Raw genomic sequence first — 839 nt, forward strand, 5'->3', positions numbered from 1 at the left:
CCGCCCCGACTCCGCAGCAGCAGGAAGGCTCCACACTCCAGACCGCAGTCGGACGGCCAACTCCTCCTCCTAGTCCTAGCCCCCCTGCCCCAGCAGGTCGCAGAGAATGGGGGTGAGAGAAGACTCCAAACCTCCCTCCACCCGCTCATTGTAGTGTTGATGCATGTGTGTTCTAAGGTGCATTTTAGAACACACATGAGGACCCTTTCTCATAAGGCCCCCCGGGGGTCTCCTACCGATTTTTTGCTGTCAATGCGATTGTCTGTGTCTATCTTTAGCCGCCCTGACTTTTATGAGCATGTTAAAGTGAAGGCATGCCGGGACACTGCTGACTGCCGTCATGATTTCACGTTATCTCCTTCCTTAGGTTAGTCTGAAGTTTGTTTAGTTTTTTGGGTACCCTGCAGAGATAGGCATGCGCCAGAGGAATTTAAGATTTCAGAAACTCTGTCTTTAAGACTACCATAGGCCACAAGTGCTACTATTCTACTCAGTGGGGCAAAATGTACTTATGCTACGTGCTCTATGTGAGTATTTGTACTTGATTACTTAATTGTACAAATCAAATATATGCAAAATTCAAATCAGAAGAGAAATATTGCAAGTGTTACTTCACATTTCTTTGACAGGTCTGGTTAATGCAGCTTAAAGACAAGGATATTTCTCACAAGACATGATGAGCTTATAGTATATTTATTTATTTATTTATTTGTTGTTGAACTTTTTATCTTGTATTTCATTAAAATAAACAATAGAATTGTAGTTTGGGTATTTGGTTTGACAAGAATGCAATTTGAAGGTATCACTTTGGCTGTAGATTGGGTGATGGCCATTTTTCA

The sequence above is a fragment of the Pundamilia nyererei genome, unplaced genomic scaffold, assembly GCF_000239375.1.
Source record: "Pundamilia nyererei isolate P.nyererei 1_Seehausen unplaced genomic scaffold, PunNye1.0 scaffold00024, whole genome shotgun sequence".
Lineage (NCBI taxonomy): Eukaryota > Metazoa > Chordata > Actinopteri > Cichliformes > Cichlidae > Pundamilia > Pundamilia nyererei.